This window comes from Oryx dammah, unplaced genomic scaffold (assembly GCF_014754425.2).
Source record: "Oryx dammah isolate SB20612 unplaced genomic scaffold, SCBI_Odam_1.1 HiC_scaffold_10, whole genome shotgun sequence".
Taxonomy (NCBI): domain Eukaryota; kingdom Metazoa; phylum Chordata; class Mammalia; order Artiodactyla; family Bovidae; genus Oryx; species Oryx dammah.
The window spans coordinates 55,310,801-55,332,410 of record NW_024070194.1 but is presented as its reverse complement, the minus strand read 5'-3'; the positions used below and the strand labels follow the sequence as shown (position 1 = coordinate 55,332,410).

Below are 21,610 nucleotides of genomic sequence, written 5' to 3'. Positions count from 1 at the left end.
GGCCGCGGCCGGAGCAGCTCGGTGGCTGCGTGCGGCCCGGGAAAGGGGGCGGGGGCGATGTGCAGGCCCGAGCGCGGCAATGATTGGTCTCGGGGGAGGGGTGGGGGGTTGCAAGCCCGACGAGCGGTGGCATCCGTTGCACGATGCAAAAAGGATTGATTTCAAAAGTTGCGAGTTGCATTGGCAGCAGCCTTTGGCGCCCGGGCCACCTCCTTTTCCTTGACCCGCTGGAAGGGCCGGGAATGTTTCCCAAAACCTGGCGGGGTTCAACCGTGCTGCGTTCTGAGGGACGCTGTACCTGCTCCCCGAGCGCTGCCGTCGTTCCTACCGGCAGACAATGAGCACGGAGACAATTTGAAAATCGGGTGAGAGCAGAGGAAATGCCCCCTCTGCCGCGACGAAAGATTTAGAAACACAGACGGCGCGTTTGATTAATAATGACTCTCCCTTCTATTGTTCTATTGCTCGGGAAATCACCCGAGCCTTGGTGAACACGCACACGTCCTGCGAAGTTTCTTGAACGTTTCATGCGTTTGGTAGGAAGTCAGAGCTTAAGGTTCCTCAGTTACATTGTTTGCTCTCCACAGGTCCAAGTCAACATGGCAGCCTAGTACTGCATGTGTTTGAATGAACACCCAAGGGAGAGATTCAGCTTCTGAGATTACTTTTTTCAGGTTTTCAACTTTCTAATACATGGCTGAAGACAATAAAGTAAAATGCTTTCCTACGACGCCTTTTCGTGCTTCCTTTGAAACCGAGAAGTTGGAAACTCTGACCAATCTTTTCTAGAGTGGTTCAGCATTTTCCAAATATGTTTCGGGGCAGGACTGTTTTTCTGTTTTGTTTTGTTTTTTTTTTTTTTAACCAAAAGGTGCTGTAGGTTCTGTTGTCAGGTTTGTAGGCTACGCAGATGCCTATTTCATTCTTAAAATTTCTGCTTGGAAGTTCCCCAGGGTTTTGATCTGGGCGCAGTCTAGGAGACTGGGCTGTTGCAGGCTCCTCGCGGTCTTTTCTCCGTAGCACTTCGGGAAGTTAGGAAAGAACAAAGTAGCCTAGATTCTCTAATGTGATGTGTTGGAGTTTTGTCAGAGTGACATAACCTACTGGTTGACAAACCTAGATTTGCCTCTGAATCGCCTGGGGTAACCCACGTGCAGGCACTCCCCAGGCAGCACTCCAGATGTCCAGAATCTGGAAAGGGGGATGAAGATCGCTTAATTCCTCTCAAGTCCGCCCTTTTAAAATCGATTTTGTGAGTTGTCCGAGGCATTTTGGTATTGTGTGTTTACTTTTTAGCAAAAAAAAGTCACAACTGAAAAAAAAAAGATCTTGGGAGATTAAGGGTAAGGTGGCTCACTCAAGAGAGGTGAACAGGACCCTCTCTGAAGAGTCATGTCTCATGCTGAGTTTGGTGTTTCTGCCGTCGTCAGCAGAGTTTGGCAGATTTGGTTTTTACAAGTTTAGCTTGTAAAAGAAGGCTGTACCACATTTGGGAGGACATCCTCTCTCTGCCAGAAGGGAAACAGGGCCACAATTACAGTGAGGAGGGAGTCGTGCAAGTCAGTCGTAGAGTCGAGTGCATCTGACCCAAAGCTGCAGGAATTCAGACCTAGGAAAAGAAATTCAGATGATTTAATGTGTTAGAAGAAGAAGAAGTGTAAGATGACCCCCAGATTTCTGGTTGGTGGGGAACAGTGAGGCTACTGTTGAAACAGGAACTATTAGCAGGCAAACAAGTTTGAGGTGAGTTCAGCTTTGGAAATGTTAAATTATAGGTGCTCAACTGATATTCTAGGCAGAAGGCAATTGGTAAAATGAGGTCTGCCACTTGGGGTGGGGGTGGACTCTGAGTTTGAGATGCAAATGTGGGGACCATCGGCATGTAAATGGGGTTTGAAGCCCCGGAAAGGGTTGAGATTAACCAGGAATGAGAGTAGAGGGGGGTAAAAAATGAAAGAGACCTTGGACAGAGCCCGGCGGAGCTTCAACCCTGAATGGCTGGGCGAGGCTGAGGCTGATCCTTGCTTTGTGCAGGAGGCAAGCGTTCTCAGAAACCGCTCCTTCCTCCCCAGCCCCTGGGGTTGGAGCCCTTTGGCAGCTCCAGAACACCTTGAGTCAAATTCTGCCAAGTGGAGTTTGTGGACTCATATAAGCCACGATGCCTTGATGTCTCGGGGTCAGATAATCCACCAGATCTCTCATCCCTCCCTTCCTTTGCCCTAAACACAAGCCTCTCTCTGTGCTTCCCCCCATCAGCTTTCTATGAGTGTTCCCCAGGGGGTTCATCAGAGTCACATCCTGTTGAGAACCTCCCCCCTGTGGTCTCAGGTCCTACCAGCTCCTACTGAACAGATGGTTCTCCCGGGTCACGTTACCTGCTGGAGGCTTGTTACAACTAAGAATTTACCAGCCCCACCCCAAAGATGATATCTATCAGGTGTAATGGATGGTATTGTGACAAAGATTCTTTGCTTGGCTGAACCTGTAGTGGGTCTCCTGAACTTCCTCCTAGACCCATCCATGCACTTCCTTGTAAAATCCAGTCCTAGCAAATCTGATCACCCTCAATGTCTGAACAGGATCCTTGTCCTCCACCCTTGCCCAGGTGCTTGATCACCCTGGCCTGCCTTCAGCAAGTGCTTCTAGAGCCGTTCTGTCCAATAAATACAGTAACTACTCTTCACAGTCCCTTGTGAGAGCTTGGAATGTCCCACACACATGTAATGTGCTCTCTGTGGAAAATGCACTGGATCTGGAAGACTTAAACAAACAAAAAGTGTAAAATAGCTTAATGATTTTTATACTGATTCCTCTTGAAATAGAATATTCTTTTGAAGCCACATGGAGTCCAGAAATAAACCCACACATAAATGGACAACTGATTTTTCTTTTAATTAATTTATTTTGACTGTGTCGGATCTTAGTTGAGGCACTATCTAGTTGTGATGCTCAGGCTTAGTTGCCCCCTCTGCTGCAATGTGGCATCCCAGTTCCCTGACCAGGGCTCGAACCCAAGTCCCCTCCTTTGGAAGGCGCACTTTCAACTACTGGACCACCAGGGAAGTCCGTGAAATAGAATATTAGGGATATGTTTGGTTATATAAAATACATTATTCATTTCCTTTCTTTTTAAACGTGATCATCTGACCTTTTAAAGTGACACACATGGCTCACAGCCTGTTTCTCCTGGACAGCTCAGCTCTGGATGATGCCCCAGTCCAGAGCCCCAGACACAGGCATTTCCGTACTTACACGAGTGTTCCACAAACACTTTGACCATGTTCCAGACCAAAGCAATTATTTCTCTTCCAACCCTGCCCACTCTTCCCCGCCCCACCAACTCTCCCTCTGTTTGCCATCTTGGTGGACGGAAGATTATCTGCTGAACTGCACGTGCCAGAACCCTGGCAGTCTGCACGTGCTGTTATCCATCAGCTCTACCACTTTCATACTGTTCATATCCAAACCCTCCGCTCCCCTCCCACAGTCCCTGTCTCTGTTTATTTCTCGTCTCTCCCCTCAACTGTTGGAAAGTCTCATTTATGGCATTTTCACTGATTTCCATTCAGTTCAAAGCGATTAATGCTGTGGGAATGATATTGATCCAAGGCAAACCTGATCATGTTCTTTCCCTGTTCCAAACCTTTAGGTGGTTTCCGTGCCTCTGGCTCCGTGTCTCAGAGTATGGCGTTCATTCATGGGTGTGTGTGGATGATTTTAAGGATACGGAGAGGAACATCTTACATACACATCTTGACATACACTGGAAAGATAGAACAGATAAAACCTGTGATTTATGAGGATTATTCTTTAGGATAAAAAGTGTGTCAGAGAAGGTTTTTTGATTGATTGATTGATTTTTGGCTGCGCTGGGTCTTCGTTGCTGCACATGGAATTTAGCTGTGGCGAGCGGGAGCTACTCTCTAGTTGTGGTTCAGACTTCTCATTGGGGTGGCTTCTCTTGTTGTGGAGCCTGGGCTCTAAGGTGAGCAGGCTTCAATAGTTGCAACCTGTGGATGCTAGAAGCTGGGCTCAGTAGTTGTGGCGCACGGGCTTAGTTGCCTTGCAGCATGTGGAATCTTCCCAGGCCAGGGATCGAACCTGTGTCCCCTGAATTGGCAGGTGGATTCCTAACCATTGGGCCACCAGGGAAGTCCCTAAAGTTTTAAAGAAACTATAGCACAGTCTAAAGTAATGGGGTTGGTCAAGTAAATGCATTTCCAATAAATTTCAGACTCAATATGGTTAAAAAAAAAAAAAACTTCACAACCCAGCTTCTAATGTCCTCTCTAATATAATCTCCAGAAGGTATCCCCTTTCTATTCTTCAGCCATACAACCGTGCCACGTACTTGCAGGTCTCCAGGCTCAATTTTGCTTTCTCTACATAGCATCTCATCAGGTGCTAGTTCTTTGTGGTACCACCACATCCCCCTCTTCTGGCAAATAAGAACTAAACCTGTAAGACTCTTCTCTGAGAGTCTTCTCTCTCTGAAGAGTTCTCTGGCAATGCATAGGGGAACCCTACCTATGGTAGGCAGTATAATGGTCCCCAGAGTTATCATCCACATGTGAATATGGTATCTTGGTCAGCAAAAGGGATTTTGCAGAGGTGATTAAATTAAAGATTTTTTGGCGGAGGGGATGGTGGTGGTGAGATTTCCCTGGATTATTTGGATGAACCAATGTAACACCAGGATCCTGTCAACTTGAAAAATATTCACAACCTAAAAGTTGGGAGTTATGTTTTCTTGGGTAGGAATTTTTAGGACTTCAAGCCCTGGAGGCAGCAACTCAAATAACCCTGAGATAACTGTTCCAAGAGGTGAGGGGGTGTGGGGCAGCCAGGTTATATAGAAGTTTTGCAACAAAGAACAAGTAGTCTGAATGTCAAAAGATTATTGTTAATGAGTCGGATACAACTGAGCCTGAGCGACTAAACTGAACTGAACTGAAAGGAAAACTCTGCCCTGATGGCTCAGAGGTTACAGCGTCTGCCTGCAATGCGCGAGACCTGGGTTTGATCCCTGGGTCCAGAAGAGCCCCTAGAGAAGGAACTGGCAACCCACTCCAGTATTCTTGCCTGGAGAATCCCACGGACGGAGGAGCCTGGTGGGCTACAGTCCATGGGGTCACAAAGAGTCAGACACGACTGAGCGACTTCACTTCACTTCACTTCACTTCAAAGGAAAACCAGACATCCCATGTTAAGGAGTTTAGTGCTTTTCTATGTATGGGGAGATACAAGAGTCTGGACTTAATCATTCCTTCCGCATGCACCTCAGCTGTCTGGGGCCAGTATCCTGTTTTTTTGCATCCTGTTTCCTCAGGGCTCACCGTAGGGAGTGGCTGCCGACTGATGGCTAAACTAGACGGCAGGTGTTCTTTCTTTCCAGAGTTTCTTCAGGGCTCGCCAGCTCACACCGGAGGGCTGCAACTGCTGATGACTGTGACATCCTTTGTTTATTGATATGGAAGAAAATGTTCCATTTCTCAGAACTGTTACCACCCCTATGTTATACTTGAGGAAATTGAGACACAGAGAAGGTAAGCAACTTGTCCAAAGTTACAATGGTGAAAAGTGGAGGACTTGGATTAGAACCTGGGGTGTCTGTCTCCCAAGTCCACACTCAAAGCTGCAGGCATTCACTGAGTGAGTGGCTGAGAAACAGAGCCCACTTCTATGCTCCCCCTGAAAGAGCAGGATGGGTTTACTCTCCTGCAGCTGCCCCCTCCCCCAAGTTGAGCATTATACATCTGAGTTATCTGCACACACAAAGAGGCCTGACTGAAAGGGTGGCAGTTGGCTGGACCATGGTTGCGGCCACAGAGATGCCTGACATATTATCCCTTATCCTCCACTCTTGACAGGAGCTATGTATACTCAGGTTTTTTAGGAAGGACACCTCATTCTCCCCTCTTCCTCCCTCTCAATCCAGGTCGGAACTTAAGATTCCCAGGGGTCCCCAACCTCCGGGATCTAATGCCTGATGATCTGAGGTGCAATTGATGTAATAATAACAGAAATAGAATACACAATAAATGTAATGCATTTGGGTCATTCTGAAACCATCCCCCTTCCCCCACCCACAATCCATGGAAAAATTGTCATTAACAAAACCATTCCCTGGTGCCAAAAATGTTGGGGACTGCTGCACTCAACCATCACTTGCTTCCCCAGCAGAGGACAGGAGATTTCTTTCCATGCCCTTCACTGCCTGCAGACCTGTCTCTGCAGCCCTGGATTTCTCTGCGAGCAGGGCTTAGGGCCAAGGGCAAGTATGACAGTCCTACTGAAGGCAGGCTGTTATAGGGGGTGAGGGGGGCAGAAGTTCAAATCCAGAAGCAAGAGTACCAGAGGTAGTAGGTTCAGAGCCTAGAAAGGATAGATAGAGCCTTGGCAGCCCAGGTGGGAAAGCAATTTAGGAGTCTGTGCCTGGAACCACTCATTGTTGGCCCCCTCACACCCAGCATCCAAGGCGGGGTGGATTCTAGAAAGGAGCATGATTCCTAAGGCAGATTTTAGGCTGCATCCTGATATTTGGGGGGCCCTCCCTATTTCCCCTGGGGCTTTCCTGGTGGCTCAGTGGTAAGGAATCCACCTGTCAATGCAGGAGACTCGGGTTTAGTCCCTGGATTGTGAAGATACCCTGGAGAAGGAAAGGCCAACCCATTCCAGCATTCTTGCCTGGGAAATTCCATAGACAGAGGAGCCTGGTGGGCTAGAGTCTACAGGGTTACAAAGAGTCAGACACAACTTAGCAACTAAACAACAACTCTGCTCCCCTTAGGCCCCTCTCTAAGCTTACTCCTGTCATCCTATACAGATATGAGAGTTGGACTATATAGAAGCCTGAGTGCCAAAGAATTGATGCTTTTGAATTGTGATGCTGAGAAGACTCTTGAGAGTCCCTTGGACAGCAAGGAGATCAAACTAGTCAATCCTAAAGGAAATCAATCCTGACTATTCATTGGAAGGACTGATGCTAAAGCTGAAGTTCCAATACTTTGGCCACCTGATGCAAAGAACAAACTCATCAGAAAAGACTCTGATGCTGGGAAAGATTGAGTGCAGGAGAAGGGGGCAGAGTGGATAAGATGGTTAGATCGCATCACTGACTCAATGGACATGAGTTTGAACAAGCTCCAGGAGACAGTGAAGGACAGGGAAGCCTGGCATGCTACAGTCCACAGAGTGGGAAAGTGTTGGGCACAACTTAGCAACTGAACTGCTGCTGCTGCTAAGTAGCTTCAGTCGTGTCCAACTCTGTGTGACCCCATGGATGGCAGCCCACCAGGCTCCGCTGTCCCCGGGATTCTCCACCCAAGAACACTGGAGTGGGGTGCCATTTCCTTTTCCAATGTAGCAACTGAACAACAACTTGAAACTACAGAGCAAGGCTCCAGATTCCTGTCTATATAAGAGAAACTGGCTCTTTTTTTCACACTGTGAATGTTTCCAGTGATCCAAATCCCCCCAAAACAGGGAAACAGCTTAAAGGCCAATCTTTTTTTTCTTGCATGACATAAACATGCTTTCTTCTTATTTTTAAATATCATTTCATCATTCTTGCCTAAAAAGTCAGGTCAACAGTAAGCCTTACTTTCGAGCAGCTTCTGGTTTGCAGGCACTGTGCTCAGTATTAGAACACTGTGAACAGGTCAAGATCCCAATCAGTGACAGAGAAATGCTGTAATGCCAAGCGTGAAGTCAAGGTCTCAGGGATTTTTTTTGAGGAGCAGGAATATATGAACCTTCTGAAATTATGTGGAAAATTCTATCTCCTTGTGCATTTCTGGAAAGAGCGTTCCTAGCTTCTGTCAGATTCCCAGCTATGATAATAGCTTTTATCATATTCCTGGGTAATATGGTGACAAGTGCTGTGGGAGAACAGAATTTGAAGGAAAAAGTGGAACAATAGGGAGTGCATTATTATTCCACTAATTTATTAATGCTACTGTCCTTACAAATAATCATCAATTATTTTCTTCAGGGATCTTTTACAATCTTCAGTAAAAGATTTTATGGTAGTTTTTGGGCAAGAAAAAAAATCACATGAAATTTAAGTCATGGTGTTTAACTTCAGAAGGAGTGATTGTTTTTTTTTTAATTGGAGGACAGTTGCTTTACAATGTTGTATTAGTGTCTGCTGTACAGCAAAGTGAATCAATGGTATGTTTATATAGACCTGCTCTCTTTTGAATTTGCTTCCCTCTTGGGTCACTGAATTGGTTATTGCCAAAGGAAAGGAGATCCTTGGAGTGGACCATAGTTAGCAATCCCCTGAAAGCTTGATGGAGGGTCTCCCCTTCCCTAATCAAGCCTGGGGCTCCCCCCTGAGACCTGCTTTCTGCAGCATCCCCGTGCATGGCTCTGAGTGGTAGGTCCAGCAGGGTACCCTCCACTGAACTACAACTAACACTATCTTGTTTTCTGAAATTCTGGCTTTGCACCTCCTCAAATGTACCCACATCCCACTGTGCTGTGGAGTTATCCCTGGCGAATCCCTCTTTTCCTCAGCACAAAAGTGATTAATCTGGTACTATATAAAATGAAGATTTTATCATTTGCACCCAGAGAGTAGTAAAAGTTACAAAGTTAGTTAGGTTTTCCCTTTGTCTCTTTTATTTTATTTTATTTTTTTTGACTCAAGAAAAACATTTATTATTCTTAATTTTTGACTTGCTCTCTAGATTCTTTTCTTTTTTTCCTTCCCCCCATGCCCGTTGCAGTTGTCGATTTTATTGGTACTAAGAAATTCAGTTAAGCTTTTGAGCTTTTTTTTGGTTTCTCTCAGTCATGTTTTTTATTGCTATTATAAACCTCTGCCTCTACACTGGGCTTTTGCAGTTCTTTGGAGTTTTCCTTCTCTCTTTTTTTAATTTTAATTTTTTAAACCTATCATAATTTTTCTACATTTATTCCTTTGTTTGCTTTTCCTACTGATCTTTTCCTCTTGCAGTTAATCTTTAATGTATATAAATCTTCTTTATCTACCTCTATTTAACTTTGGATATCTATTCTATCTTTCTTTTCTTTCTCTCCTTTCCTTTCAACATATTTGTTAATTTTATTTTCATTGCTTTATTCCCCAATTGGGACCTTGCTTTAGTTTTGTTTTCCAGTTTATGCTTTAGTTAGTTTTGTTCTGGTAGATATAATTTTTGGCTTCCTTTGTTTGTCAGGTCAATCTATTGTACTTTATTTTTGTTGGACTGTTTTGATTTTGCTTATGGGTGAATATGTATATGTGTATATTCAGCCACACTTTTCATTGTTATAAATTTCTGCTTCTATGTTGGGCTTTTACAGTTCTGTGGAGTTTCCCCCCTTTTTTTCCCTTTTTTCTTTCTTCTTCCATTTTTTTTTATAATTTTAATTTTTAATTGTTTTAAACCTATTATATTTTTTCTACATTTATTCCTTTGTTTGCCTTTCCTACTGTTCTTTTCCCCTTGCAGTTAATCTTTAATGTATATGAATCTTCTTCATCTACCTCTATTTAACTTTGTGTATCTATTCTTTCCTTCTTTTCTTTCTTCCCTTTCCTCTCAACATTTGTTCATTTTGTTTTCATTGCTTTATCCCCCAATTGCACCTTGCTTTAGTTTTGTTTTCCAGTTTGTGCTTTAATTAGTTTTGTTCTTAACTGGTAAATCTCTTTTATACAGGGGCGATAACTAGGGGTGACGGGGGAGAAAGCCCGTTTATTTTCTTCAATTACGTTTTCACATCTCTGTCTTCCTGCCTTCACTCATTAAAATGAGTGAGGTTTTGCACACAATTTCCAAAATGCATAGACTACTCCCCGCCTCCCACAAATCCTGAGACGCAGAGAGCCAGCCCCTCCAGATTCATTGTTCAGCTCCTCCCTCGACCCTTCCATTCCCACTTCTGTTGAAGAAAATTGCTCTTGCCTTTTAGCCAGAGATCCTAACCCAGTCATTTCTAGCTTCCTGTCCTTCAGGGGTTGGTTCTGCAACGTAATAAACAAAGGGTGCATTTCTTCCCATTTTTTCTGAATCTGCAAGGGATCATATTGTAATGAACAATGAGTGTTAGATGCTTGATCCCCCCTAGTATTTGATGGGGCAAGAGGAAACAGGGAGAGGTGAGGAGGGGAAGACACAGAGAAGACAGGTAGAGAGGATGTGTCTGTGAGAACATAAGTTTCAGGCTTATGTTCTGCTGTCAGAACTGTTTAAATAAAAATTGGCTCCATGGTGGTCCAGTGGCTAAGACTCCGTGCTCTCAATGCAGGGGGCTTGGGTTCAATCCCTGGTCAGGGAACTAGGTCCCACATGACACAATTAAGAGTTTGCATACCACAACTAAGACCCAGTGCAGCCAAAAAAAAAAAAAATTGGCTCTAGAACCAAGCCCTCCGTGAACTGAAGTTCACTGTTCTGCCAGCAAAGGAGCAGCTATTTATTCACATTCTTTGTTCTCCACATTTAATTCATGGCCAGCTTTGCCCTTCGCCCCTAAATACACCATCTTCCTTAATTATCTCTTCTGGTCAGAGGCTGCTTGGGAAAAGAATTACTGATTGAGCTCTTCCTACCTGAGGGTTCCCTGTCCTTGTCCAGCACCTGCTCTGTGCTGCAGCATGCAAGGCCCAGGCCCAGGCTCAGGAATAAACCTGGACTCGGGACTTCTAGACGCCAAACTAGACAGACAGGATACAAGGGAGGACTAATAAATAATAATGCCAGAGACAAAAGTCTCTCAGGGTGCCCCACTCTGAAATGCAGGGGCCGTGTCTGATTTGGGATGAAGTTCCGGTTTGGCTCCCCTTGGCTTGGACTGCTCTGAGCAGGGCCAGTCCTCTGGCTGTGGTGGTACTGTTTCTTTCAAGGAGAGTGAGTGGCATGTTTCCTTTTCCAGGCTTAGCAGGCGGTCCAAGCAACACGTTGGGGGTTGGACTGGATGAACCTGAAGATCTTTTTCCACCTGGAGGTTCGGTGGTTCCTTTAAGGTGAATGAATTGTCAGCACTCCTGACGATTTGTTGTTGATGGTGACTATTTCCTCTGCTGGGTCTGCATTGTCGGGCGGATTCTTTCCCCCCTCACCACTAGGTATATATGATAAATACATAAGACAAAGATGAGAAGGAGTCACGCCAAATCCAAGATATGCTGACCTGTGGAAGGGAGAGGAGGAAAGTCTGAGGCGGTGGCTGCAGTAGAATTCTGCCTGTGGTATTTTATTTGAAGAAAGATCTAGGGGATTCCCTGGCAGTCCAGTGCTTAGAATCGCCAGTTTTCACTGCTCTATGAAGAGTTCAATGCCCAGTGGGGGAACTAAGATCCTGCAAGTCACATGGTGCAGCCAAATTTAAAAAAAAAGAAAAAAACTAAGAAAACTCAATAAATGTTAAAACAAAATAGATGTTACACCCATCTCATCTGGTTAAGGGAGGAAGGACAGGGTGAGATGTATGGAGAACGTAACATGGAAGCTTACATTGCCCTATGTAAAATAGATAGTCAATGGGAATTTGCTGTATGTCTCAGGGAATTCAAACAGGAGCTCTGTGACAACCTAGAGGGGTGGGACAGGAAGGGAGGTGGGAGGGAGGTTCAAGAGGGAGGGGACATATGGGTACCTCTGGCTGATTATGCTGATATTTGGCAGAAAACAGCAAAATTCTGTAAAGCAATTATCCTTCAATCAAAAAATAAATAAATTTTTAAAATTCTTCCATCTGAAGACCAAGGCAGTCTCTCTCTCTGTGATTGGGCTATATGGGTCATGTGCTCTCTGGCCTTGCATTTGTTTAGGTCCAGGTCTCACCATGTATTTCAGGAAGTCCTCTTATGTCTCAGGCATGTTCCTAGGTGATAGGAACTCCATGATGAACAGGACAGACGTGCCTCCCACTCTCAGATAGCATTTTTCTCCCAGGGATGCTCTTGCACGACAGTTTTCACTGGGCCAGCAGTGTCAGCCTCACCTCAGAACTTATGCAGATTTGGGGTCCCTACCCAGACCTGTAAACTCAGGATGCTATGGGGGTGGGGCCCCATAGGGGGCACTTTCACAAGCCCTCCTGGTGATTCTGGTGCACCCTCAAATTTGGGAACCACTGCTCTTGTATGAAAAAGAGAATGCTCTCTCCTTTTTACACCCAATTTGGGAGGGGGAAGGGGGTGTCCCTCACAAAGTTGCCTGTGTCCCAAAGTGTTCCAGAGGTGAAGAGAACACTGTTGAGTCCTATGTGCAGCCCTTTCATCACGCTTGCATACGCCACCCCAGTTCTTCTGTCACCCTGTTCTGGGGCCCACTGCTCTGGGGCGCTGAGAACCCCTTCCCCGACCCCTCCCTCAGGCTTGGCCTCAGGACTGTGCCAGGTTCGTCAAATCAGAGTCTTTCCAAGTCAGACTCGTCTTCCATGGAGCCTCCGCTGAAGCTGCTGCACCAGGTCCTATGTCTGTGTGTGTCCAAGCTCCTGGGGCAGACTGAGTTCAAGTCGTTTTCGCAGAAGTACTATAACTCCCATGGGAAAGTGGGGCACAGTTGTATACCTGGGTACAGGAGGGGCTGTGTCCACCAGCACCCTGACACTCTACCCCAGCTTCCACCTTGTCAAAATATCCTCCTTAGTTTGGCACTTAAGACCCTCAGTGAACTGACCCTATCTATGTTTCTCTCTCTCCCTTCTGAAAGATGACTGTGGAAAAAATGCATTTGTCCTTGCTCATAGAAGATATTCACACTTTCTGTCTCAGAGGCTTGTATTTTATTTAATTTATATTTCTTCTGTCTGAAGTAGTTTCTGTATATGACAACTCCACTGTTCCCACCTCAGCCCCATCCAGGCTTATCAGTTCAGATCAATCTCAAATGCCATTTCTTCCCTCTCTAGCTGGAGGCAGTTGCTTCTTCCTTTGTGTTTGCCTTGTCCAAGGCTTTATCAGCTTCCATAAACTGTCATTTATCTCTCACATTTCATCCTGTATTCCAATGTTTTGTGTGTATGTCTTATTAAGTTATGAATCTCTTAGACATCTTAGTCGAGATAATTCCTTAATAATGCTGAGCATACTTCCAAGCTCAAGTGATATCAGTAAAGGTGTTCCAAAGGGTCTGAGACATGGTCTTCTGTCCTCAAATTACTGTAAGTCTAGAGGGGAAGACGGATATTTTGTTTATACAAGGTGACTGAGCTCAGAACAGGGTGATGTGTTTGCCTGGAGAAGAGAAAGGATAATTCTGCTTGTGAAGGCCTTGGAGGTGGGAAGGGTTTACGGAGAAGGCAGTACTAGAAGCTGTTGGAGGGAGGAATTCTCATTACAAGAAAGTATAAGAGAGACTTCCCTGGTGGTCCAGTGGCTAAGGCTCTGCGCTCCAAATGCAGGGGGCCTGGGCTAAATCCCTGGTCAGGGAACTAGATCCCACATGCTGCACACAACTAAAGATCCTTCATGCCACAACTAAGACTCCTGTGCAGCCAAACAAGTAAATAAATATTTTAAAAATATATATTTTAAAAAAGGACTTTCTGGCAGTCCAGTTGTTAAGACTGTACTTCCAGTCAGGGCATGGGTTTGATTCCTGGTTGGGAAACCAAGATCCTGCATGCCAAGTGGTGCAGCCAAGAAATAAATAAAAATAGATTTAAGTTTTTTAAAAAAGAAAGTGTAAGAGGATGAGAGACTAAGAAGGGGCAAAGACACTCTCTCCTGTTTTCTGGGAAAAAAAGACAGAAAGGTATAGACGGTAAAGAAAAGTAAGTACAGTTTCACAGACGCCAAGGTAAGAGTTTGTTCGGTGGGAAAAGAGTTAGAGTCAGCACCAGAAGTGAAGTAGAGAGATGCATGTGATGTAAGGTCATCGTTACTGCCAGCCTTATTCAGGAAGAGGTACATAATCCTGAGAACAAACCACCGCGCAGGGGCTCCATGGAAACTGAAGGCACCTCTGAATTTCAGGCGTGGTTACTGTCCATGGAAACTGAAGGCACCTCTGAATTTCAGGCGTGGTTACTGTTTGAACTTCTCATTTCCATGATTTAGGGTGGTGTTTTTCAGTCCGGGGACTATGTTGTTCAGTCTCTCAGTCGTGTCCAACTCTTTGCAATCCCATGGACTGCAGCACACCAGGCTACTCTGCCCTTCACTATCTCCCGAGTTTGCTCAAACTCATGTCCACGGAGTCGGTGATGCCATCCAACCATCTCATCCTCTGTCATCCCCTTCTCCTCCTGCCTTCAATCTTTCCCAGTATCAAGGTCTTTTCCAATGACTTGGCTCTTTGCATCAGGTGGCCAAAGTATTGCAGTTTCAGGGTCAACCTCGGTCCTTTCAATGAATATTTAGGGTTGATTTCCTTTAAGATTGACTGGTTGGATCTCCTTGCAGTCCAAGGAACTCTCAAGAGTCTTCTCCAACACCACAGTTCAAAAGCATCAATGCTTCAGCACTCAGCTTTCTTTATATTCCAACTCTCGCATCCACATGACTACTGGAAAAACCATAGCTTTGACTAGACGGACCTTTGTTAGCAAAGTAATGTCTCTGCTTTTTAATATGCTATTTAGGTTGGCCATAGCTTTTCTTCCAAGGAGCAAGCGTCTTTTAATTTCATGGCTACAGTCACCATCTGCAGTGATTTTGGAGCCCCCAAAATGAAGTCTGTCACTGTTTTCATTGTTTCCCCATCTATATGTCATGAAGTGATGGGACTGGATACCATGATCTTAGTTTTCTGACACTAGAAAAACTAGATCTTAGTTTTCTGACATCTAGTTTTTTTAACACACTAGATATATTTAAAAGATTTTTCCCCCTTTGCTGCTGCTGCTGCTAAGTCGCTTCCGTCGTGTCCGACTCTGTGCGACCCCATAGTCGGCAGCCCACCAGGCTCTCCTATCCCTGGGATTCTCTAGGCAAGAACACTGGAGTGGGTTGCCATTTCCTTCTCCAATGCATGAAAGTGAAAGATGAAAGTGAAGTCGTTCAGTCGTGTCCGACTCTTAGCTACCCCAAGGACTGCAGCCCATCAGGCTCCGCCGTCCATGGGATTTTCCAGGCCTTCAGAAAGAGTCTATAGTAATTAAGTTGAGAAGTGTTGAAAGACCGTTTCCTCCTGCTGTGTTTCATGCAGAGTCTCCCTCTGGCCAGTAGGAGGCAGCATAACCTAATGCTCTGAGTCAGGATTGTTGCTCCAGTGGGCTCTGGCCCAGGGGAGCAGGCTGTGGATGGTTCTGTACTTACATTTCCTTCTCTGCATCCTGAGAAAGGTAGGAATTAATAATAACTCATTAACAGCCAAGCATCTTCAAAATGTTAAATGATGTGGGCGAGCTGGTCATCATTGCAGGAATCAAGGCTGAATAAAACACCAGTCTCGCCAATGTGGCCCTGAAATCTGAAAAGCTCAAAGCTTTTTACAAGGGAGTCTTGTTCCTATTTCTGCAAATGGAAACTCTACTATGTAAATTCACAAAAGACATGAATGCCCAATATGTAGCTATAACTAAACTAAAATAAGCATTACAGCCAACTTCTACCTGTAGGTATGAAAAAATGGAAAAGCAAGGGTTTTCTGGCCATATGCTCTAAAATTGTTTAAAATGATTATATTACTTTTGAGTATATTAAAGCAGTTATTTGTCTGTTGCAAACACTGTATATTACTACCTGAAAAAACTGAAATATTAGGTCTGATGTATTTGCAAGTCTTTCTACTTCCCAAAGGCAGCAAAGCATAGTGGAAATGCATACCAGTCTTTCCCTCCAGCTGTGTGACCTCAGAGAGTTGGTCCAACCTCTCTGCTCTTCCCAGCACCTATGAAACTGGACTGTCATGATAGTACCAACTGGCTAAGCATGTTGAAATAAGAGCATGAAATAAGAGCCTGGAACATAGTGGATACTCAGTAAAATATTCAACATGTTATTAGTACCTGGATGTTTGGTCCCTAATCTAGACTATGATGTGGGGCATTGGGTTAGATACCTTCTAATGTCAAGTTCTATGATTCCATGGGATATGGTGAAATGATAAAATGGGCTTTTAATTCAGTTTTGCTAAAACCTCCCTCATGTTGAACACGAACAGGAAAGTTACTCTGCTCATCTTGACCGTGTTAAGGTTGTCAGGATCACGAGCTACAGTCTCAAAACGCCCCAGCTGCTTTTTTCCCCCCCACATGTTAGTTTCTTGGATGCAGGCCTCTGAGCTGAATGCTGCAGCTACTGCTGTTCACTGAGCATGACTCATTAATGGACATGATCATGTTTGGGGGGACCTGTGAAGGAGAATCAACATGTAACTAGAGCAAGATGCCATGTGAAAAATGGCTATCTGGTCATATGTGCTTGGAAACTCTGCTTACCACAGTCTCCTCCTAGAAATTTCCCCACTATAGTATGGAAACTCTACCCAGCAGAAATGGAATGCAAGCCACAGGTGCAGTTTAAAATTTTCTAGCAGCCACGTTAAAAAAGTGAAAAAGGAACAGATGAAATTGATCTTATTTACCCTTTTCTTTTTCCTTCAGCTGCACCCAGTGGCTTGCCAGATCTTAGTTCCCCAATCAGGGATTGTACACAGGCCCCCAGCCTTGGAAGCGCCAAGTCCTCACTGCTGGACTGCCAGGGAAATCCCTGAAATAGATTTTAATGATATATTTTATTGAACCCAAGTTACCCAAAATATAACCAATATTTTTAAGTTATCTCCCTAAATCTTTGATAGTTGGCATGTATTTTACAGCTAGTGCACTTCTCAGTTTGGATTAGTCATGTCTCAAGTGCTCCGGCCTCATGAAGCCAGCAGCTACGTTATGGGATGGCTCAGGCTCCAAGAATCCATGCTTGGAGGGAATCCCAATATAACCTGAAAAGGCCCCACGGAGTGACAGGGGAAATTACGGAAAAGAATAGAAGGTCCATTTAGGTTAACTTAAAAGCTGTCCGTCTACTCAAGGCTATGGTTTTTCCTGTGGTCATGTATGGATGTGAGAGTTGGACTGTATAGAAAGCTGAGCGCCGAAGAATTGATGCTTTTGTACTGTGGTGTTGGAGATGACTCTTGTGAGTCCCTTGGACTGCAAGGAGATCTAACCAGTCCATTCTGAAGGAATCAGTCCTGGATGTTCATTGGAAGGACTGATGCTAAAGCTGAAGCTCCGATACTTTGGCCACTTCATGTGAAGAGCTGACTCATTGGAAAAGACTCTGATGCTGGGAGGAGAAGAGGACGACAGAGGATGAGATGGCTGGATGGCATTACCAACTCGATGGACGTGAGTTTGAGTGAACTCCAGGAGTTGGTGATGGACAGGGAGGCCTGGTGTGCTGCGATTCATGGGGTCACAAAGAGTCAGACACGACTGAGCGACTGAATTGAACTGAAAAGCTAAGATCTTGGAAGAGAGTCTGTCCTGAAAAGGCCTAAATAACATAAGTTAGGGTTTAAAATTTCTCATTGTACATTAATGACCAATATCAGCATTTCTCCTAAAACCCCTGGCAGAGACTAACAGAGACACTTGTGGTCCAGGCAGAGATGGGGAGAGGCACCTGTAGTCCAGTCCAGATGATTTGGTCTTGTGTTTATTGACTGTTTGAATTCTTATTTAATCTTGTGTTTCTCTGCTCCTGGGTGTCTATAGGTTGAGGCTGTGTGGTGTTGGGCAATTTTTTTTTTTTTAATCTGCAAATCGTGTACGTTAGGAGCAACCACTTCTCAAACTCTTTGGCAAGAGACAACTTTTGCTCTGTGTCTCATCCCACTTTTCTGGTCCCAACGTTTTCACTGTGTCTGTGCGCTGGCGTTCTCTTCACTCTCCAGCCTGACTGCCCCACCTTCGTCTCATCTTCCAGCCAGCTTTCTTCCCCCAGATGGAAGAAGCCACAAACTTGAAATATTTGGTCCCCTCCTGACCTGCTGTGAAATACTTCCTCTCACATACCTCTGTTAAAAACGTTTTATGATCGCGCATATTAATCAATGTGATTCTTTATCAGCGTCGCATAATTGTGCCATGAACCGCAGCCATAAGTCAAAAGACCTCTAAACTTTCAGTGATTGCTCTGGACAGTTTTGTAGGAGGGAAGACGGGAGACGTTTAATCAGACTGGGAGTCTTTCAGGAGCGCATCCAACCTACCTCAGGACTCATCCAAAGGCTGTTTGCTTTTCCCTCCCAAGCATTTCGCTTGATCCAAGGTCTGTTAACAATTTGAAAGTCAAACCCCTGTCTCGGGTTACGAGATGGGTATCTCCTTTTGTTGTGTGGGATTAGACACCCGATCCCAGCTGGTATATCCCCCAAGGATGCGCCTTCCGCACGAAGCTCCAGAATTACCTTCTCAAGTGGGCAATGCCACGTAACCACACTGGCCATCCGATCGCCCCTCCTGGAAGGCAGCAGACATCTGCCAGGATCCCAGGACCGTGTTTTATAGAAACAAGCCCAGCTCACTCCATCATTTGGAGATGTGTGTGTGGAGACAGGCAATCGCCTTGGGACCACATGCTTTTGATAATCTTTTGGCAAGTGAGCACTTCCCCAAGCCAGGATTTGTCATCATCTTTTCTCTTTCTTAGTGGTGAGAGAATAGATACATGTTTTATTGGTTCCACTTTTTTGAAAGTCACTGGTCTGTTTTTTGCTGCCTGACTTTCAAGGCTAAGAATGTCGATTGTGGTTACTTTCCATCTCTCAGTGGAGGTTATTTCCCTTCTGAAGTTGGAGAGGAAAGATGAGCAGGAAAGATGACTTAAAATGACCAAGATAGAAAGAAATTTAGGGCGAAGTGCCCATTTTCCTGTCTGGGTCTATCTACTCCACCAGCCTGGAACGCCTACCACTTCCTGCTGCTTCACCCTTACCCCCCAGCTAAGGTGTGTGCTCAGAAGCTGATAAAGGTGATTTATACCCTATATCATGAAACTCATGCATTTTAAATAGTTACTCTATTCTAAATTTGTGCAACCATTACCACTAATTCCATAACGTTTTCATCACCCCGTAAAAGAAACTTGATGTTCTTTAGCCATCATTCCCTTCACCCCCACCACTAATCTATGTTCTGTCTCTAGAGATATGCCTCTTCTGGACATTTCCTATGAAAGGAATCCTACAGTATATGAGTTTTGTGTCTGACTTTTTTCACATAAAACAGTGGTCCCCAACCTTCTTGACACCAGGGACTGGTTTCATGGAAGACAATTTTTCCACAGATGGGGCGGGGGTGGGGGTATGATTTCAGGATGGTTCAAGCACCTAACATTTATTGTACACTTTATTGTTACTACATTGTGATATACAGTGAAATAACTATGCAGCTCATCACAGTGCAGAATCAGATCATCAGGCATTAGATTCTCATAAGGATCTTGCACGGTAGATCCTTAACATGCTCAATTCACAGTAGGGTTCACACTCCTTTGAGAATCTAATACCTCTGCTGATCCGACAGGAGGCAGAGCTCAGGTGGTAAGGTGAGTGATGGGGAGCAGCTGTAAATACAGATGAGGTTTCACTCGCTTGCCCTCCACTCACCTTCCAGTTCTGAAGAGGTCATGGATCGGTACTGGTCTGTGGCCCAGGAGTTGGGGACCCCTGACTTAGAAGAATGTTTTCAAGGTTCATCCGTGTGTGTAACATGAATCAGTACTTCATTCCTTCTTATGGCTGAAGAGTATTCTGTGCTCCTCACTTGGCTCATCCATTCATCAGTCAATGTACATTAATGTTGTTTCACCTTTTGGCTAATATTAATAATACTGTGATGAACATTCCTGTGCAGGTTTTCATGATATAAATGTTTTCATTGCTCCTGGTTATATACTTTGCAGTGTAATTGCTGGGTCACATGGGAACTCTATGTTTAACTTTCTGAGAAACTGCCAAACTGTCCTCCTAAGTTGCTGCACCATTTCACATTCCCACCAACACCACCTGAGGATGCCATCTCTCCACATTCACATCCTGGTTATCTACTGCCTTTTTGGTCACGGCTATCTGCGCTGGGCTGGAAGAAGCACAAGCTGGAATCAAGGTTGCCGGGAGAAATATCAATAACCTCAGATATGCAGGTGATACCACCCTTATGGCAGAAAGTGAAGAGGAGCTAAAAAGCCTCTTGATGAAAGTGAAAGTAGAGAGTGAAAAAGTTGGCTTAAAGCTCAACATTCAGAAGATGAAGATCATGGCATCTGGTCCCATCACTTCATGGCAAATAGATGGGGAAACAGTGGAAACAGTGTCAGACTTTATTTTGGGGGGCTCCAAAATCACTGCAGATGGTGACCGCAGCCATGAAATTAAGAGATGCTCACTCCTTGGAAGAAAAGTTATGACCAACCTAGATAGCATATTGAAAAGCAGAGACATTACTTGGCCAACAAAGGTCCATCTAGTCAAGGCTATGGTTTTTCCAGTGGTTATGTATGGATGTGAGAGTTGGACTGTGAAGAAAGCTGAGCGCCGAAGAATTGATGCTTTTCAACTGTGGTGTTGGAGATGACTCTTGTGAGTCCCTTGGACTGCAAGGAGATCCAACCAGTCCATTCTGAAGGAGATCAGCCCTGGATGTTCATTGGAAGGACTGATGCTAAAGCTGAAGCTCCGATACTTTGGCCACCTCATGTGAAGAGCTGACTCACTGGAAAAGACTCTGATGCTGGGAGGAGAAGGGGACGACAGAGGATGAGATGGCTGGATGGCATCACTGACTAGATGGACGTGAGTCTGAGAGAACTCCGGGAGTTGGTGATGGACAGGGAGGCCTGGTGTGCTGCGATTCATGGGGTCGCAAAGAGTCAGACACGACTGAGCGACTGAACTGAACTGAACTGATCTGTGTGGATGTGAAGTCCTAGCTCATTGTGGTTTCATTTGCATTTCCCTAATAACTAACGATTTTGAACAGCTTCTCAGGTGTTTATTGACCATTTGTACATTTTCCAAGAAATGTCTTTTCAAATCCTTGGCTCATTTTCCAATCAGCTGGGTTATTTGTCTTTTCATTGTTGAGCTCTAAGAGTTTTTTGGGGTTTTTTTTAGACTTTCTTTTTTGATTTAGACCATTTTTGAAGTCGTTATTGAATTTGTTAGAATACTGCTTCTGTTTTATGTTTTATTTTTTTGGTCAAGAGGCATGAGGGATCTTAGCTCCCCAACCAGGGGGTTCAATCCCTGGAAGGGACTGGAAGGCAAAGTCCTAACCACTGGACCACCATGAAAGACCCTAGACCCTTAACTGATATAATATTTGCAATTTTTCCCCCCATTTTGCAGATCACTTTTTCACTTTCTGGATAGCTTTCTTTGAGGCAAAATATTTTTAATTTGGATGAAGCCTGATGTATCTATTTTTTAAAATCTGGTGCCTGTGTATAGGATACTTTTTAGGCTATGTCACCTCTTTGAGTGTACTTATGTTTTAAATTTTAGCTTTAGTTATAGACTGTCATTCTCTGCCTTGGGTAAAATAACAGAAGCCCAAGAATCAAGTAGGCAAGGATTCTGAGGGGCTAGGAGGTCACTCAGATTACCTGCATGTTAGAAAGCACTTAGTTAGTTAGTTAGTTAGTGGTAGTCACTCAGTAGTGCCCAACTCTTTGGGACCCCATGGACTGCAGCCCACC

At 44.7% G+C, this 21,610-nt stretch overlaps 1 long non-coding RNA gene across 1 annotated transcript; it reads left to right on the top strand.

The window, feature by feature from the left end:
- Positions 1-45: 45 nt before the first annotated feature.
- LOC120869308 lies at positions 46-2,807 on the top strand. The gene is made up of 2 exons (XR_005722518.1): positions 46-365; positions 588-2,807. It is a non-coding gene; the product is annotated as an uncharacterized LOC120869308 (long non-coding RNA).
- Positions 2,808-21,610: the final 18,803 nt, after the last annotated feature.